The sequence below is a fragment of the Micromys minutus genome, assembly GCF_963924665.1.
Source record: "Micromys minutus genome assembly, chromosome: 17".
Taxonomy (NCBI): domain Eukaryota; kingdom Metazoa; phylum Chordata; class Mammalia; order Rodentia; family Muridae; genus Micromys; species Micromys minutus.
Window position 1 is genome coordinate 53,174,955 of NC_137952.1, and position 18,484 is coordinate 53,193,438.

Genomic DNA, 18,484 nt, shown 5'->3' on the forward strand with positions numbered 1-18,484 from the left:
GAAACTATATCAATTATGATAAAAAGATAAATTAATATGGACTTTAAGTATATTAAAGGTGAGAAATCTAGCAATGAAACAACTATTCTGAAATTAATTGCACATACTTAATTATTATCTTTAATATTTTGGGGAGATATAGCTGAATATTTTGTTAACATGAGGAGTATATTGAAAGGATTTTAACTGACACATCGATTGGGTGGACAGTTCTGGAATTAACTTTATCTAATTTACACAAATCTGTGTGTAACTGTTAAGCTGTCCCCGAGTAAAAGCATAAGAACAATGTTCAGTTTCCTGTGACTCTGAATTTTCATATAAAAGCATAAATGTCATAAGTAAAATTTTTATTCAATTTTAGAAAGATTAAATACTTCAGAGCAATGAAAACTAGTGACTTCTAAGTATATTGGTTATTAATATACAATCTAATTTTTGCAGTCCTATGCAAAACAGGAGCTATTTTGACTAATTTCTAACTCTGCTGTACAATGAGCTTCAGAAAGCAACTACTCTTGGGACTTAAAAAGGTCTGAGTTTTGCAACCTGTGAGTTCATCCTGCATTAATGAATCTGATTCTCCACAAGCACATTTTACAAAAGGATAGATTTTTATTCCGTGATTCCAGCTGGGCAGAATGTGCCCAGCCTGCTTCTAACTGTTACCATTCCAAGGTTACCATGCATGTGCTGTGTCATACTGTGTCTTGACTTAATGTATAGAAGGTAAGGCATTGAGTGAGTCTTATAGGAGCCATGGACCTGGAGAAATTTTGGAGAAATCCTAGAATAGAAATGAATAAGTTTTTCCATAAAGGGTTGGAATCACTAATTAAGGATGTTTGGACCATCCCATTTCTGCAACCAGACAACCCTGCTTTGGTATCATGGAGATAACACCATCAATATCCCATACAATTGAATGTCTGCTGCCTTGGAATTAACAGTCCCAACACAGTCTTTTGGGAAACTATCAATATTTGAGCTTTCTGTCTAGTCAAGTCATTAACTGAGTAGATTTGAACTGAGTTCTTTCAGCATCTGGCAGAGGCAAACACACACTGATAACATATATTCTCCTGACTCAGTCAAGACTAAGGACTGCAGATTAGCATCCTCAGATGTGTTATGTGTGATGGCTGTGACATGTGTGATACCTCTAGGAGTGAAGCCTTCAAGGACAGGAAGTGATGGGGACAGGGCGTGTTCTGGGGTCATAAATGACCAACACTTGAGTTCATTATTTAAGAATCTCATTGACACCCACAGGCCTATGGATGACTGAGAAATAACAGAAGAATGTTCCTCACTGGGAGAGATGTAGACCCACTCACTTGCACCCAGACCCAATGCACCCATGATGGGCTTCAAGGTGAAGGAAAAAGTGGAAAACATCCAATCTACATCAAAATCACTGTAGATACTTAAATGGGGGGTGATAATAATACCAGCTCCCATAGAGGCATTGGCAGAAGATCCTCTGTGGGGTTTGGTTCTCTTTAGAAGTGACTTTTAGAACACACATCAAAATGTAGCTTAGCCCTTTACAGAGTTTTCCAGAAGTGGGGTGGTGGGATAGGCACTTATCTGTCTAGTTTCTCCTCAGAACAAGCAGTCACTTTTCTGTGCCTGATGACCAGCTGGCCACTGAAGAGCTACCGAGCCAACAGCTGTAAACAATAATTTTGGCAACACCAGACATGATGCAAATCTCCAAGTCCAGCTGGTTCCACTGCAAGTAGGATAAACACAAGCAGCTGAAAAATTAGTAAACCCAGAACTTGCAAAACTCTAGAAACACCATAACGTTCGAGCTTCTCATCCTGCTGTTTTTTATCTGTCGTCTTAGCCTAGACATCATTTTTTTTTTTTACTTCATCTTACAGTCTAAAAGCTGTGTTTCATTAGAAATTAATCAGTCCTTTCTTGTAAACAAAATATTTGGCTTCCTATTTTTCTTCCTGTTGCTTATACTCCATAGATAATCCAGTATCTTTCTAAAGAGCTGAGAATCTCATTGAAACCCATCAGTTCCAATGGCTCAATGAAAGCAACAAAGATGTAGATACTCTTCCCTAGAATGCTGAATTATCATGGTTCTTAGAAGAATAAAAGGCAGCTAGCACTGGAAAGATAGTGGCCTGTTATGGCACAAGCTAAGGAATAGAAGAATCTACCAAGAAGGTATAGTCTGTATTTCTCATCAATATATGATCTCAGATCGGCACTTTCCATCTCACTTAGACTTGTTAGAAATAAAGAATATTTGCCTTTACCTCATGCCATTTACATCAGAGTATGCTCGATGGAGAGGGGAGGGTGTTTGGGAGATTTGCTGCATGTATTTCCCTGGAAAGGTTATGTTAGAGAAGGAGCCAACTGGTTAATCCAATGACCTCAGTGAGCATCCTGCATGGAAAATGGGATTTCCCCTTTGCTTCCCATAAGATTATTGATTGTCCTTTTCCAGAATCGATCAAGACAACCAGTTTGTATCTTCTCTATTTCAGCCCACTGGAATCTTGACTAAAATAAAAATAATAATTCCTGAGTTCCAACCAAACTGAATAAAAACTCTGAGATTACTTATTCTCAGCCTTCCAATAGATTCTGATGAACAAGTTTGAGGAACATAATCTCATAATACAATGCACTAGTGAACAGCTTCCAAGGTTCCTATTCCATCCTTACCACTCCACCTCTCCCTTCTGGGCTTTTTACTTATAGATTTGGTTCTCCCTTTCTTGGCCCCTGTAACCACAGTTTCTGTCCTTGGGCACAGTTATTCCAAATTCTGTTCTAATGTGGTGGTAGAAATCTACATTTAAGTGAAGATAAATAGAATTTTAAAATTTTAACAGAAAGAGAAGTAGAACATGCATTGATGTCATGAAGCTGAAAGTTACAGCAAGATGCAAGGAAGAGAAACGGCTGACCCCAGATGCCGGGGTATTCGGAATTCACAAGCAGTTGTGCTCTGCCAATGTCTAGACTTCTTGTCAGGACACATGAAGAAATTCTTATTAGAGTCTGCTACTAGAGCGAGGATACTGACTGTGCTACCAAATGCCAGCCTCATCTGTATGAATTTGAAAAAGGTTTGAGTGTGGTATGGTGGATTGCTTGTTATTGGCTCCCAGAATGTTCAGCTTCAAGGCCTAGATTCTATCATTAGTCAAATATTATATTTAAATTTTGTGAGAAACAAAGTTTATTAGGCCACACCTCTTACGGGAGAGTCAACAAGCCCTTTTGGCTAAGGGCCAGGTGACAAATGTACTAGCCTTTGCAGGCCATTTGGTATCTGCTGTTACAACAGAAAAGCTGCCACAGACCATATGTAAATGAATACATGTGGCTGCCTTCTGGTGTAACTTGGTTTATGGACTGTGAAATTTTGTAATTCTCACATACCATGAGATATTTTTCTTCTGTTAATTTTTCCTAAACATTAAAATGTTACAAATATTTTTATTGGCTCACAGGCTGCATTAAAAACAGGCAGTGGGACAGATTGTGTCTTCAGGGCATCAATTTTTCAACTTGCTTTACACACAGTTTTTTTTAAAAAAGAATCTCAGAAGATGAAGCATTTGCTGACAAAAGTCTCTAGTTGAAGCAAAAAATAGAAGGGGGAACCCAATGGCTAAAAAACATTTTACTTTAAAACGTATGAAATAAAATTCTTACCCACTAGGGATGTTGAACAAGTCATGAGGGCTAGAGAGACATTACCAACTATGAAGGAAGAGGAAGAGAAGATAAAGGCAAAATGCAATAAATATTTGAAAAGCTGAGGATGGAAAAGGAAGTCTGTGGAAGGACGAATAGAACTTTGTACTATAGGAAGAGAAAGAAGTGTCATTCTGTGTTTTTAGTAAGAGGAAGAGCATCCTTGTAGTGCCCTTCCCCCAACAAAACCACACTCTCACTAGCTCCAGATCTTAGCTGAGTTCCATCTTCACTGGACACTGGGAATGCCTCATCATGTGACTACTGAAAGGCTGAGACTGAGATCTAGGCTCTGAACTTACCATCATCAATGTATCATAATTTATATCATATTTGGCTGTTAACAAGGTCTGTCTTTTCTACTACCAAGGAGCTACTATCTTCCAATTAGGTCAGGCAGAGTCAGCCAGCAGGAGCCATAGTTTCTGACCCTTCAGACGTCACACTTGTGTACACACCATTGTGTGAATTCCTGTTCTAACTGCTCTTCAATGCACTAGACTATTCTGACACCATATATTTATTTTTAAACCTAAAAAGATCTGTTGTTAACTGTGAGTAGCATAGCATTTTCTATGATACAATGTACACATTTCCAGTTATTATGACAGCTAATTTCCACAGGCAAGTGGTTTATAATAACACATATTATCTTATAGTTATGAGGGTCTGAAAGAGATAGGTCCAAAATCCCAGTCTACAGAACTGAAGCCCTTCTAGAGAATCCAGGCAGAATCTTTTTTTCATCTTTTGTTGAGGCTACCAATTGCTTTCTGTTCTTCAAAGTCAGTATGACAGAGACCACCTTAAATCCCCACTCTGTCTTATTCCTCTCTTCCTCCCTTCTTCCCCCACTCCATGACCATTTCTCTTAATTGACTCTTCTGTAGATCTGTTCTACCTTCTGCAGACTCTATGGGTGCACTAATTCATCAAGCCCCTGGAGTGAAATGAAAGGAAAGGATTAGTAACCAAACCAAGGGGGAAAAGTCTTTCTGCACAAATGGCTTAAAGTCTCTAGTATTTCTGGTACAGCACATAAACAGATACAGTATTTGGATTGCAATTTATAAACTCTTAAATGACTTAGTCACTTATTTCTCCACTAAACTGACTATTTCCATTTTAGGACTTCTATTGTCAGGTGCATTACCCACTGGGCAATCAAAGTGTCAATAGCTGTACTGTAATTAAAAAAAAATATATGTGTTTTCTAGATTTTTCCACTTTCATTGTGTTTCCCTTTAAAATTTTTTCTGTGCACAGCATGGTGTTGGCACAGCTTGTACTGGGAAGAGTTTGCATTCATCTAAGGACCCTGTCTACAATGAGGCTCTTACACCATAAGCTATCTGATGCAGCAGGGTGTGCAAAGTTCATTGGCAGTTGTAAGTCAAAGAACTCTGTCTTCTTCAGATTCTGCTTCCAGGAACAGTGATATAGCCAAAATCGTGTAACTATGTCATGTTACTCTAAGATGGATGGTAAAATTACATTTACAATAACAAGCGAACAGTCCACATGCCTGAGAACTAGACAATTTAGAAAGCTTTATTTTCAGACATATGGAATCCTTTTTCTAGAAATGTTTTTTAGAAACAGTTACTCTGTAGATGTTCCTGATGAAAAGTTCTAGAATTCTTGCTATTCCCTGATGTTTACAGTTTTTAGTTGGTATTTATTAGACCTGTATAATGTATCATTTCCCTTCATTCTTTCCATTTCTGACAACTTGCTTTGTGTTAGGCATCATATCAAGCATAAATCAAAAGTCGTTTCCTCAAACTCTTATTACAAACAAATGTCCACATTATTTTTATTATTCCCATTTTACAGAGGATGGAAACAACTGTAAGGAGATTAAACTGGCCAGAAGCACAGGGCATCTGTGAAACCAGGGTTCAGTTGTAAGTCACACTGATATCCGGCCTGTAACCACATGTCTACCCTTAAAACGGCTTATGCAAAAGGAAATGTCAAAAAAAAATGAGCTTTTCTATTTTTATGTATAGTGTGTAGGTCTGCCTCTGATCTGTTTCAAGTCTTCATTAGAACAGTCTTGTGAATGGGGTACTGGGTAGATAAGGAAGCACAGACACAGTATTTAAAATAGTACCGTAGCAGAAACACCCTTATGTATTAGTTTGTTTTCTTTTCCTGTAACAAGATATTAAAGCTGGAAACAGCATAAAGAAAAGAGAGTCATTCAGCTCACCACTTTAGCAGATGGTGTCACATGACAAAAGTGACAGGGCACACAGGGAAGTGGCTAAGCATGGTGAAAATCTTGCCATTAGCAACAGATCTCATTTAAAGTACTATATTGCTAAACAAACTAACTCATTCCCTGATGTGGACCCAAATCTCTTCTAAGAGTAATAGTTTCAGGCCTATATCTTAAAGAGACAACTAATTGCTCAGTATAATAATAGGAACCAAGGGGCTAGAAAGATGGCTCAGCAGTTAAGGGCACTGACTGTTCTTCCAGTTCAATTCCTAGCAACCACATGGTGGCTCACAACCATCTGTAATAGGATCCGATGCCCTCTTCTGGTGTGCCTGAAGACAGCTACAGTGTGTTCATATACATAAAATAAAATTTTAAAAAATGGGAACCAAGTTTCCAGAACACAAGACATAGCACCAGACATTAGTCAACAGGACAATGGATATATAAATTGTAGCATTTTGAGTAGTATCACGCAATAGCTTAAAGAACTGAATATGTGATTGAGTCTCAAAACATTAGACTTAACACAGAGCCAGGCCATGAGATCAACATGAGCATGGATTTCTATTCTTGGCTGGCTTACTGGAATAGCAAATCTCCCTGAATTCAGCCTCTCTCAAAATGAGGATGATGCCTACATCATGGGTTTGGGAATGTCTTCTTCAGATCTTCAGCCATATCTTCTTCTAGTTGGTGTGGATTTTTCTTTCATTTTCCTTGCCCTTCCTCCCACAGTCTTCTGTCCAACTTCAGGTCTTGGAATACTGGCAACTTTTCTTCACAACTCCCTCAATACCAAGATAATTTCAAACTTGACTCTCAGTTGATGGTCTACTGTTCACTGGGGGTCAAACAACAGAGTCAGTATTTTCTGTGGGTTCAGCCTTTTGCATACAGCAACACTGTAATTAAGGTGCTTGCTTTTATTTGGCGTGCAGTTTCTGTATGTACATCTCTGCCACCCAACATTTTGGTGCATACCACTGACATGACTCCATCACTTCGTGAACTCCTGAATCCCAAGAGAAGCAAAAGTACACAGTACAATACAGCTGTAGTGTGAGTGAGACTGTTGAGTGAATTCAAAGACAAACTACCAACAACTTGGAAGATGTTTTGCAAAATATGTATCTGAGCAAGGACTGCTGTCCAAAGGATACAAAGATTTCTCAAAACCCAACTGTAAGAAAACAAACAAATTAAGTGAAAAATGCCCCTAAAATCTTAAGAAACATGGATAGCACAGAAGTATGGAAGCAGCATATTTCACTGGGAACTGCAAATTAAAGCAGTAGTTTACCTTACACACCTATTAGAAGGGCTAAAATACAACACTTGATGTCTATTCTGAGAATAGTATCAAACATAAAACCACAGCTCTTGATAGTGAAAATGAAGAATAACTTGGATTCTCTGGAAGGCTGGCCATTCCTTACAAAACTAGACACACCCTTACTCTATTATTTTTTAATCCCACCTCCTGACATTTACCCAAATGAATTGAAAACATTGATTCACAGAGACACTTGTAGGAAAATATTTTAGTGGCTTTATTTATGAGTGTAAAAACTCAAAAGTAGTCACAGTCTTCTTCAATAGGTGTGTTGATAATAGAATAATAGGTAATAGAATGTTAGCCAGTGATTAAAATCAATAAAAATGATCAAGTCACAGAAATGGCTGGAGAAACCTTAAATGTACTCTGCCAAATGGAATAAGCCAACTTGAAAATGCTACACACTATGAAAGACACATTCCAGAAAAGAATTATGCAATCGGTGAACAAAGTCAGAGTACTTAAGAGAAGCAGGATGAGTGGACAGCGCACAAAGGGCATTCCTGCCTCTAAAACTGCCCTGTCTGATACTGCTGTAGTAGAATATGTCATTAATTAATCATTGTTTATATGTCAAAACTAATAGAATTCACAGGCTCACTGTTAACAAGGGCTTGTGGAGCACACATCCATAAGAGTCTGAGGAAGGAGATTTGAGAGTTTGAAGCCAGTATAGGCTCCACTGCAAGACAGTATTTTAGAAACAAAACAATGAGGCTAGAAAGATAGCTCAGCATTTTACTTGCACTGCTCTTCCTGAGGACCTTTGTTTCATTCCTACTACCCATATCAGGCAGCACACAATAGCTTATACTCTAGGGTGATCTGATGCCTTTGGCCTCTACAGACACCTGAACTTAAATGTACATACCCACATATAGATGTACACATTCATATAATTTTTAAAAAGATCTAAAAATATTTTTAAAACATCTATTTTATACATGTGTATGTGGGTGCACACGTGCACACACACATGGTATGTGTGTGCCTATATGTGCACCATGTGCATACAAAAGTCCTAGAGGTCAGAAAAGAGCATTGTATTCTCTGGAAATGGGAGTTATATGTAGATATGTAAGTAGATATATGTAGGTGATGAGAACCAAATCTAGATCATCTGCAAGAGCAGCAAGCAGTAAATGCTTTTCACTGCTAAGCTCTCTCTTCAGCACCCCTCCCAATGAAAATGCCAAGACAAGTTCCCTAATGGGTGGACCTTTTGCATGAGACAGAGAAATATAGATGTCATATGACAAGCATGAGACTGAAAGCCACACACTGGTGATTGAAGCCCATAGAGATAAAGAAAGTACAATGAGTAGCCACAGCAGAAGCCCTCTTTTGGATATCTGAATGTCTCATTTTAAGAAAAACAAAAGTGTTTTGACCATTATACTTTATCTTATGAAAGAAATTCATTGTTATAAGTTTTACATATAATCAGAATCAGATTAAAATACCTACAACATATATTAGTTCTCTCTCTCCCTCCTCCCCCCATATATATATTCATTTACAATACATCTTCTAATACATATGTATAAATGTAAACACAGAGGTAAATGTCCCACCAGAAGAACTTTTTAGTAGACCAGCAGTTTAGCCTACTTATGAAACTAATTTCCTTTAACAAACTCTTAAAAATATTTTTGGGTTGTTTTCTTGTTTGCGAAGCTGATACATGGGTTGATTCCAACTTAGCATGACTCCAGATTTTGAAATAATGAGGCTCAAATGAGTCATCTTTTCCTTTGCTCAAAAAGAATAAATAACTCATGCTAAAGGACATTCAACATGCAATTAAAGTTAATAGACATCACTTAATTTCAGCCAGAAATCCTTTAAGCATCCAATCTAGTCCCAGTAAGTATTAACCAAGTCAAACTGGGCATCTGGTCTTTATGCAGTGGAAACAAAACAAACCCCAAATCCTTATTAATGAAAAGCTATGACTTTATCACAGATCCCAGTTTCACTATAAGCCTGGCACCTGTAGACTCTGCCAGAAGCTTTCTTATGGTTGCTTTTTCCTTATAAAGTTTAATAATAGGAAAGGTTGTCTCCATAGTGAAAAATGCTTCCCTTAAAGAGCAGGGCCAGATTGATTGGCTCTGACTAAGAAGTAAATATAAAAGGACGTGAAAGAAAAAGGCCAGCACTTCACATTTACAGTGTTAACACTCAACATTGGAAAAGAAAATGGAGCAGACTGGAGGTCCTTCCAACCATTTGAATGGTTGGGGGGAGGTTAGTATAATTAAAGAGCTTCCTGGTCCCTGGACTGCTTTGTGTGGGGAGGCTTTCATGGCAGTGGTGTCACAGGAGTGGGTCTCCACAATCACTAACCTTGAACAGTGGGCTTGTACAAGGATCAACAGTGGAGAAAACTGAGATAGCACAAGGCCACTCAAACCTACAAGCAATTCATTCACATTTTACTAGCTCTCAAACAATAAAATCTGACTCACTTCTCTAGGAAAGAAAATAATAATTCAGGCTACATCATATAAACCTTTTTCTTCCCCATACACCCAAGGCAGCATTTTTAAAAATCAATGTTATTATGCTATAATCTGTATTCAATAAGATGTATGGGGTCTGCCTTAAATCAGGTAAAGCCCATTGCAATGTGTGTAACTAATGCTAAGAAAAAGATGAAGAGAGTGGGGTGGATATGGCCCATGGAGGTGCAGTGAGGCCTGGGGGCAAGAGAGATGCCTCTGGAGGGCCCATGTTGGGAATTCCTTACCCCTGAGGAACCAGCCACACAACAGTATAGTACAGAATAGAATTTATTCAGGTCATGGGGGGAGTTAAGAAGGTAGTAGAGGCAGAGAGAGAGAGAGAGAGAGAGAGAGAGAGAGACAGAGAGACAGAGAGACAGAGAGACAGAGAGACAGAAGGGGGAGAGGAATAGAGGAGTCAAGGCCCTGGCCATGAACACATGGAGGGGGGCAGGGAAGGGGGAGAGAAGGGGCAAGAAAGGGGAAAGCAAGAGGGCAAGAGAGCAAGAGAGAGAGAGAAGGGAGCAAGTAGCCCCTTTTATAGTGTCAGGTAACTGGGGCAGAGCATACCTGGCTATTGCCAGGTAACTGAGGGGTGGGGTTTACAGAATCCCACATCGGGGACTGAAGAGAGTGTCTTTAACACACATGTGCTTGGATTGAAGGGAGGTATATGTACAGATGAGTATGCTTATTTAAACATAAAACATTGTCCAAATGCACATATTACTCAACCACTTATCCTGTAGAGAAGTCTCCTGTTGAGAGTCTCCTATGAGACCCTCACAAAAGGCTAAAATGTCAGTTTATACATGATTGGCCGATGAATTTTTTTCATATTATATTTTCCAGATGTTGTTCCTGTTTATGTTTAGTAGGAGGTAGTGAAACCTAGTGATATATACCCTATATCATCATTTGTCATCTGTGAACAGATTTTGAAATTCTCTGCTCCAAAGTCCCTTCCTAGGTGGGAGTAGCAGAAACATTGCTTATTGTTCAATATATACATGCTACTTTCATATTTAATAAGTTATAAAATTTAGATGATTTTCTTGATACTTGTCAGGAGTCATCTAGAAAAGGCTAAAGCTAGCAGATGACTTCCTGGAAGTGACCCACCTTTTGTATGGTCTAAGACAGGTGAGGTCTAAGGGGCAAGATCCCAAGAGACATCATCTCAGGATTGCTTCTTGTAGTTGAAATGCCTTTCCTGTCACTATTATATAGCCTAGAGACTCCTGGACATCAGTTTACTCTATTGAGCAGATTTCAAGCAGATCAACATAAGGGTGAGCTTTCACGAATTAATACTGTTTAGATGGTAATGATTTTATAGAATTCATGATTTGATTCAAATAATCTTAGGAAAAAATTTTAAAAGATGGTTTTAGTTGTTTTGCTAGAAAGATGTAATAAAGTTAGAATCAAGAATAGAATATGCCCACTCCTCCTAACAGTAAGCAAAAGCTGCAAAATAAGAAATTGAACAAGCTTTCATAATTACACACACACACACAAAAAAGAGAAATAGGCTTGAGACAAATTTGTTTTCAAGGAAAAATAATTCAGGTACAAGGCTAAAAGCCACAGGTGTGTGCATTATAAGGCAAGGACATGTAAAACCTTGCTTTGAACTTATACTGAACTTACAGTATGAAACATGTCTTTGAACTTGTTATTGACATCCTTCTGTTACTCCCCTTTTCTATGAGGTAATTCTTTCTTACATAGACAACTTTTTATCTGAAAGCTATATAAATAGCTGAAAGCAATAAAGAAAGGTGGCATAGCTGTTTTCCTCTTTACCTGGTACGTGTGGTTTGTGTGAGTGACTCCTTCCGTTTTTCTTCCTTTTCTCTTTGGTTCAAACTGAGCTAAAAAGTTCTTAGAGCATCTCAGCTGGCCAGTGAGGGGTTCCTGGCTGACTCACCAGAGAAAGGAACTCTAGCAATAAATCCTTTTACTTAACTTACCTGCAGCTAAACGACATGTGTTAATTCACCAGGATGTGGCATTTACTTAAGTACAGAACACTTAATGGAGAGTTAAGTTTCCGTGGCAGTTCTGTTGAGAACCATTGTAATGGATCAACATAGTACAATATCACTGTGAAGGAAATGTCTAAAATAAGTCTTCTGGCACCCACAGTCTTGGAAATGCAAATAGGATAATTTCGTTGGGAAAAAGAAAAAACAAAGATTTTTGGTTTTTTATTGAATTTTGATTGAAGTTTTGATTGTAGCTTTGCAATGAAACAGAGTGATATTAAAAGGAGAAAACTAAAATAAAATAAATGTAGTATATTAAAGTCAGACATGTAATTTAAATTTGCAGTTATAGTAAGAAATTATTACTGCAAAAAAAGCAACCTACCAAGTATTTATCAGTTACCTATACCTCACAGCTCTTCACAGAAACAAAACTAATAAAACCCTGGGAGATTTTGACAGACCCTAAGATGGAAGGAAGACTGTCCAGCAAGGCCTGGAGGGCTGACTATCAGGGGTCAAAGTGCTGTAGGAAGGATGTAGGAATTACGCAGACATGGCACTCATGTGGCAGCGTTGGTAGTTTTGACAATGAAGGAAAATGTTTCTGTACATAATCTTAAGGGAGGGGCAATACCTTGGAGAGTAAAAAAGATTTAATTTTCTGTTCTTATTTTTAATTACTGCTTTACTGTTGAATTTTAATTTAGAAGGATCCAATGTAATAGAAGTCATAGGCTCAGCTTAAGGCTTTTTACATACTCCTGTGAGCAGGTGTTTAGCTTAACATGGAAGGGAGAAGCTGCATCCTTGAGCAGAAAGGGATGTGAACACTGGACAGGGAGTATATTGTCTTTATGAGGGTCTACCCAAACAGCTTTGCTTCTTCAAATATGGCTAAGATGATTTATGTGGCTTTGAGGACAAAGAACCTTCAGCAGCTGAAGTGAGAGCTGTGATAAATCCCAGTGACAGGTATCACAGAAAGGGCTGCCCCTTTTCCTTAGTGTTCTCTCTCCTCTCCTCCCCTCCCTTTCTTATTTCCTTCTTTCATCTCTTCTCTCTTCCTCCTTCTCTCTCCTTAATCCCTTCTTTCCTTTCTTCCTTCCACCAATTTAATCTCTATGAACCAGGATAAAACATAGATCAGTACCCAAGATAATGGACATGAATCTCAATTAAAAAAAATAAAACAACAAATAGGATTAATCAAGGGACAGTGGCATGTGACCACCTCTATTTGAGAACTTCCTAGAGGCAGAAGAATGCTCTCTCACTGAGCTAAGCAGCAGCCATGTGAAGGTCTATCTGTCAAATTAAACTTTGCATCAATTGGTCTGAAAACTTTAGTTTTTTTTGTCTTTTCCTGCTTTTTCTTTCCTTCCTCCCTTCCTACATCCCTACCTTCCTTTCTTGCTCCTTCCTTTTTAAAATTTCATTTTATTTTCAAGAAAAACTCTCACTACATAGCTCAAGCTGACCATGAACTTGTCTTCTGACTCTTCCTCTCAAGTGCTCAGACTGTGTGTACCACCAGTCCTAGCTCCTTCTCTTTTTTGGCCTTCCCATTGTTTCCTATGAAAAGGATCTCCCAGGAAACATTAAGAACAAGTCTATAGCCTCTTTTTTTTAAAGTCTGTGATACATTAAGAAGTTTAAGCTGAGAATGTTTTGGTTTGGAGGTATGTTTTCTATACTACTTTCTCTTCTTACTAAATACATTTAAGAATTGGCTGAGAACTTAGCATACTCACCAAATGCAACTGAACACCATGGAATGTCCACAATGTCCTTAAGACTCTTCATTTTTCATCTAGGTGTCTGATGACAATGAAGATGTAACATGGATTCAAGTAACTCTGTATATTGAGCATTTGGGTAATCATTTTTGACAGACTTACCTGACATCTAAGTAATTTACATTGATTAGAAGATGCTACTATTAAATGTGACATTTGCCTTCATGAGCTTTCCCTAAACCAGGGAACATTGGTCTCTCATTGATTAATTAGGAAATAGGTGTTAAAATTGTGTGCGTGTGTGTTTGTATGTTGTGTCTATGTCAGTGTGTGTGTGTGTGTGTTTGTGTGTGTGAGAGAGAGAGAGAGAGAGAGAGAGAGAGAGAGAGAGAGAGAGAGAGAGAGAGAGAGAGAGAGAGAATGTGTTCTAAGTTTCAGAATAAGGTGAAATTTCCCAATGTGTCTTGTTGGCAGCTAAACTACTAGAGGATCTGCTTTATTTAATTTTAGTGGATATTTATTGAAATTATCCTATGTGATTAGCATTATAGAATAGAGCCCTTTATCTCACTTAAACCCTTCTTTACCAAGCACAGCATCTGAAAATCACCAGTTATCATCTGCTTCCAACAACACAGAATCTCAGTGAGATCTGTCTATCTATTCAATTAGCTAAGTAAACTGACTGAGCTTCACTGACAAGGCAGGGATAATGCTCTGTGATAGTAACAGGGAGTATTTTCACATCACACCAACTGGCTGCATTTAATCTCCCACCAGGAACTGCTCAGGCAATCATCAAGATACTGGGAATTAAGGGTGGCCATGAGGACCAGGATGAGGATGCTAAATCTAGAAGGAGGCCTAGGATTTGTTCTCAGCTGCTTTGGACACTGCCACTCTATAGTACAGCCTCACTCTGTATTCCATGTCCCCAAAGGCACTTCCTGAGAAATAGCACCAACAAAGACCCATACTGGCATTCCTTCCAGTGAGAGACATGCAGACACAGGCCATTAAAGTTAACTCATTGCAAAGGGAAACATAGATTTAATAATCACAAATAAAGTTCTGCCATGTACTTTAAGTTGCCACAAATGACACAAAACAAATTCAAAACAAATATTTTTTCAGAGTTTATTAGGAGAGGTGCATAACAGAATGCTCAAAGCATGACAGAGTTTTTACTTCTTAAAGTCAACCCTGTTTCTTCTCTCAGAATGTAGTAGCTTTAAAGAGGAGTATAACCTGGGAGCCTTCCTTTTCCCACATACTGGGCAACATTCACTAAAACACTAAAGTCCCTCCTGCTTGAACATCCTACAGTTTCAGGATCCATGAAACAGATTTCAAATGCATATATTTTAAAATATTTAAGTTCTTACTGAGGGCTTAGATTATTAACACTTACAATAACTCCTGTCAACAGGGGAAAAGATTGGCTACCACACAATTCAGGATTAACCTCTGATCTGCAAATGAACTTCAGCTTGGAGGGGGAGGGTAAAAATGCAAAAATGCCACTTGCCACATTGTGGGAAGGATGAAAGATCCAGAGTTCCCACCTGAAATAGATGGATACTGTCAAAAACAGGTGCTCAACAAGCCCTTCAGTAAGGGGTCATCAGGGGTCTATAGTTGTTGACTCCATGGAGGATTGAGGTCTGTCTGTACCCATTTTGGTTAATAGGGTTCACAAACCACACATAATCAAAACCTGGGTTTAGGAACTGGAGAAGGGACAGATGTTTTCAGGGTGTCCATTTCAGACTTCCATGCTAAATCTATTGTTGAAGGACATGGAAATATGCAGGGGCATTAAACCATTTTGCAGGTGCTAGAAAGCAATGCTTTCCTGTTTTCCCAATCCAGACAATAGGGAAGCTAAGAAGAAAAATAATAGGAAAAGGTTTTCCTATATTTGCCTTCAAAAATATGTTATTTTGAATGGAGTGACCTGTTTTTTCCCTTTTTTGGTCAAATCTCATCTCTGTTCCTTTAGTTTTGCCAGAAATATTTATAGAAAAAGAGGGTTGGAACAATACGACCTAATGATCCCATCCACCTATTGAAAGTTTGGTTGGTGATAATAGTCTGAGAAAGGGCTCATGGTTAGGAGCTCAAAGAGGAAGAAAACGTCATGAGGAGATAAAGAATTCTTCCTAGGTAGCTTGCCCTGCATAGTGAACATGTACTCAGAAGTATTTGCGTTTCATTCCACACTTTCCAATGTTCTGGGGAAGGCATCAGGATAAACCTTCCCAGAAGCTTGCTGGGTTTTCCCTGGGTCAGAAGCTGAAGAAAAGCAGCCCGCTTCTCTTCTTTCTGCTCTTCTTCTTTCTGGCTTTTTTGCCCTCAGTCAGAGCCAGGTGGAATTCATCCGGTTACTGTCATTAATAAAACACCATGAGGATTCACAGCACCATGGGGTGGTGATGACAGTGATGGTGGTGGTGGTGGTAATAATAATGAGTGGGTCATCAAAGCCAGAAAATGCTTGGCAAGTAGTGTTCAGGGCTCCTTCATGGGGCATTTCTTTTTGAATGGTTTGCGTTTTTTTCTTTATCTCCTCAAATTACCGGGAGTAGGGACATATTGCTTCATCTATCTTTAATAATGAACAAAAATAATACAAGGGACTAGGAGTATAGGGATCCTGGAAAGCTAGTGTCTAACATACTTAAAAGACAAAAGGCAATGAAGGCCACCTGCAATTCAGTAATGTGCAGGCTCAAGGCCTGAAGGTATGCTCCTCCAAAATACAATGTTTCCAGATCTGGACTTAAGAAAATTCTGTTGCCAAGTAGTACTTTCTCTGTTCCTCACAGGCAGGGGTGTGTTCTGTCTGTCTCTGCTTGCTGGTAGGGAAGGCATAGCCTAATACCCTTGGTCCAGTAGAAATTCATTTATTTATTGCTTGGCCTCTTAGGAGCCCTAACCCAGAATTTTCCAGTCTCAAGCATGAGGACAGCATGAATATATGGGAGAATAAAGCACCCATTTAGGAACATTAACAGTGAATGGCTCTATTGGCTTTGCCACATGAGGTATGGTTCCACTAAAGGCTTTGGCAGGTCAGTAGATGAGAGAGCTCTGCCTCCGTGAGAGGAGCTCATGCTGAAAGCACACTTTGAGAAAATATGTTCATCATCCCCTTTTTCCTGTTGTGGCTCCCACAGGATGGATCCTGTACCCCAGGGAGTGTTGAAAATGAAGCTTCATGTCTACCCTCTAAGTCATCCTGGTCAGTTTAAGTCCTACACAACAGCCTGAGCATAGACCAAGCAAGGTTGTGGGGAGCCTAGACTCAGTTATCTTCCTCACCTCAAGCCATAAAGGTGAGCAGTTGAAGGCTGGGAGGTAAAAGTGATGCATTAATTTCAGGTCCGTGTGTGCATACGCTGCCACAGATCTAAATTCATCTGGTTTCCTTGTAATGACTTAGCTGCCGATCTCAATTATTGCCCAGAGATCCTATTCCAAACACCCAAATTTTAACTGAAAGCCGGATGGTGAGTCTATTTTTAAATGCACACATTTTAGGCACTCCATTGAGCTCAATCTTTCCCCCATTACTCTCTCCACCTTAGGTTTTCAAAGAGAGAAAGACTAAAGAAATTATCTCCATTTTAAATTGACCAAAAATAAAAACAGATATTTCCGTAATATATTTCTCTAAGATATTTCCAAAGGCTTTGAATCTGGTTGTTATTGATCCTTTTTTCCTAGATATCAACTTGAGTGATGGTTGCTTTTGACACTAGAAACAAAAGGACAAGCTAGTCTGAGAACAAAGACTCAGACAGAATCTCATGATAGAGACACATTCCACATCTCAGCCTTTCAAACAGCAGAGGCAGCTGAGATGGGGCCTCCCAGAGATACTGAAGTGAATGACCAGGGCTGCCTTTCAGGCCCCAGACAGACCTGTGCAGCTGGAACACCATTACCTGTAGCAAGTTTAAGGGACATTTTTTGCAAATGGACACTTTTAAATAAACATGTCAATCATAAGATGGCTCTAAGCAGTTTTAACAGTTGGAAATTTTTTAGCTGTTCCCTCTTCTGCTTTTCCCTGTATCTTTTTTTAAGCAAAAAAAAAAAAAAAGAGAAGAAGAAGAAGAATCTTAGAATCTTCATGACTAATCCTTGATTCGGTGTGTGTCATATCCACAAAATAGGGCTCCCAAGTCCCCCAGATGTAGAGGACCTTTCAACTGTGAAGTAGGCTAAGCTACATTTAAATAGGAATATTTAAAAACAGAGCCCATCACCTGGCTCACATATCCTTTCCTTACATTCGGAATGAAAGCATCCTGAGACTTTCTGAGCCTACAGTCCCAGCTTCCCTGTAAAGGAAGACTGGGTGGCCTGCTGTGGAACTGGGGCCTGTGCTAGCTAGCTCAAAGACAAACTGATCTTGGGGTCTTGTTATTGTGCCTCAATAGTCAAGTGTGTGTTGGCATCAGTTCATTCAGATAGTTTCATTCAAGTATCTGTTAAATCAATCTCAGCCTGCCTCCCTCTGGACTATGCTTTTACCAAGACCCCTCACTCACTTGAAACAACTTTCCAATCTGCAACTTTACTTGTCCATAAGCCCAAGGCTTTCAGAAAGTTAAGAGTGAGGCGATACAATGTCTAAACTTCCTGTCCGCTTGCTCCCTAAGCAGTTGGTTGAACTTCCTCTCATTCTGACAGTTTCAACAATACGAGGGGGATGGAGGGGAAATTCCAGAACGCAATTGTACACAAAAACAGCCATCCTGAAAACGTCCAGTAGGAAAGGTAGAGCTTTCTCGCCTAGTTAAGAAGTTCATTGGTTTTGCTTTCTATCCTGTGAAGGATGGGAATTGTTTCCATTGTAATAGCACCAGTGGCTCCTTCTCTAATAAATCAAGAGATAAGAAAAGGCTTTGACGCCCCCTCCCCCACCCCCACCCCAC